This window comes from Triticum aestivum, chromosome 5A (genome assembly GCF_018294505.1).
Source record: "Triticum aestivum cultivar Chinese Spring chromosome 5A, IWGSC CS RefSeq v2.1, whole genome shotgun sequence".
Classification (NCBI taxonomy): domain Eukaryota; kingdom Viridiplantae; phylum Streptophyta; class Magnoliopsida; order Poales; family Poaceae; genus Triticum; species Triticum aestivum.
This window is the reverse complement of record NC_057806.1, coordinates 345,044,120-345,046,866: the sequence shown is the minus strand read 5'-3', so window position 1 is coordinate 345,046,866 and position 2,747 is coordinate 345,044,120.

The following is a 2,747-nucleotide window of genomic DNA, read 5'->3' as shown; positions in this document are numbered from 1 at the left end:
CTCGATTCTTTCTTGACGTCCACTCCAAGTCTCCTGCATCACGTTTGTTCCAAAAATAACTCTCCCGAAGGTTTCATTCCGTTTGGATTCCGTTTGATATTCCTTTTCTGCGAAACACTGAAATAGGCAAAAAAACAGCAATTTGCATTGGGCCTTTGGTTAGTAGGTTGGTCCCAAAAATAATATAAAAAGATATATTAAATCCCATTAAACATCCAAGACAGATAATATAATAGCATGGAACAATCAAAAATTATAGATACGTTGGAGACGTATTAGTACGTACTATCAAGTACAGTAGGAACACGAAGATACGAATAGTAGCACCAACTACAAGAAGAACAGTAGTAAGACATACTAGTACTACTGTGCGTACTAAAGATTTCAAATAACAAGAAAGAACATAAACATAGTTCTGCTGGGGGCTCAGCACAACACACCCCTGAAATAAAACTAAGCAACTAGTTCGCTTGACACTGCAGTAGAACCAGCATGAGCGACGACACTGCTACCTTACTCGGAGTCCGAGTCCACGTCCTCGACTTCGTCCTGCTTGTCCCTCTTCCTCTTCCTCTTTGTCGACGCTTCTTTGTTTGAACCGGACACTGGGCTCTGCTTCTTCACCCAACCCATGTAGATATTTAAACAAAGCTAGGATTCCATTGCTGCATACAGGATGTGATCTTCATCCATTGTCTTCGACTCCCATGCATGATGAAACTCGTGGTGAGGTTTCTTTAGTTGAGCGTACGAAGGATCAATCATGGCTGTTGCTAGGGTCAGCATTGAAGGCTGAGACGAGGACACTAGCCTTGCCTTCTGGAGATCGAAGGGTTGGCCTACAATGAGGCCTATCCGACCCAAGACACTCCTGTCGTTCCTAAAGTCTACAGTAACGAATTTGACTCTTTCGTCCTTGAGGAAGTTCTTAAAATCCTGGCACTCAACATCGGCATGGCATATGTGGTAGACCAAGCACATGTTATGCATGCAAACTTGGAACACATCGGGCTTCTTCTTCTCTGTCTCCTTTAGAATCTTCTCGATTTCTAGGACTGTGGTGTACTCAACATCTAGCCCAGCGACCCACTCATCCTTTGAACTTTTGAACATGCGTAGGAAGCAAGCAATGCATGCTTCCACCATCGTAGATCCACAGATGTAGATGATGATGAACTCATCGCCGGTGATGGCTCTAACCTGGTACTCAGTGGTGATCATGGAGATTTGGGAGGCCATGGATTTTCAAGACGGGTTAGGAGAAGTTGAACTGGTGTAATGTCAAAGGACGGGACGACTGGGAGTGAACTGTTGTAAGGTAGAAGACGGGGACGAGTAGGGTGTGTGAATGGCGTGGGGTTGTTGGCTTGCCCGGTGGATAAACGGTTGCATGCCCCCAAAGAGTTCTCGAGTACTATGCGGGACCCACTAGATGTCATGTCTACTAGACCCATATCACAGGCCCGACATTATAGCTTCTGTGTGTTTGCACGCCATGCCGACGCGTGGATGTAACTTCACTTAATTCCATCAACCGATGTGCCTCCCACGACCTTCGCCTCCCTCGCGCGGTCGCACCCTTTGAGACTTCAGACGGCTATAAATGAGCAATTTTTTTGCCTACTCCGCATGCATGATACTGAAGGAAATATGCCCTATAGGCAATAATAAAGTTGTTATTTCTATTTCCTTATATCATGATAAATGTTTATTATTCATGCTAGAATTGTATTAACCGGAAACTTGATACATGTGTGAATACATAGACAAAACAAAGTGTCCCTAGTATGCCTCTACTTGACTAGCTCGTTAATCAAAGATGGTTAAGTTTCCTGACCATAGACACTTGTTGTCATTTGATGAACAGGATCACATCATTAGGAGAATGATGTGATGGACAAGACCCAAACGTTAGCTTAGCATAATGATCGTTAAGTTTTCTTGCTATTGCTTTCTTCATGGCTTATACATATTCCTTTGACTATGAGATTATGCAACTCCCGAATACTGGAGGAACACCTTGTGTGCAACCAAACATCACAATGTAACTAGGTGATTATAAAGATGCTCTATAGGTGTCTCCGAAGGTGTTTGTTGGGTTGGCATAGATCGAGATTAGGATTTGTCACTCCGAGTATCAGAGAGGTATCTCTGGGCCCTCTCAGTAATGCACATCACGATAAGCCTTTCAAGCATTGTCACTAATGAGTTAGTTGCAGGATGATGCATTATGGAATGAGTAAAGAGACTTGTCGATAACGAGATTGAACTAGGTATGAGGATACCGACGATCGAATCTCGGGCAAGTAACATATCGATGACAAAGGGAATGACGTATGTTATCATTACGGTTTGACCGATAAAGATATTCATAGAATATGTAGGAACCAATATGAGCATCCAGGTTCCGTTGTTGGTTATTGATCGAAAATGTGTCTCGGTCATGTCTACATAGTTCTCGCACCCGTAGGGTCCGCACACTTAACGTTCGATGACGATTTGTATTATGAGTTATGTGTTTTGGTGACCGAAGTTTTTTCGGAGTCCCGGATGAGATCACGGACATGACGAGGAGTCTCGAAATGGTTGAGAGGTAAAGATTGATATATTGGACGAAGGTATTCGAACACCGGAATGGTTTCAGGACATTTCAGATATTTATCAGAGTACCGAGGGGTTACCGGAACCCCCCGGGGAGATATTGGGCCTACATGGGCCATATGGGAGAGGGGAGGCAGCCCACAAGG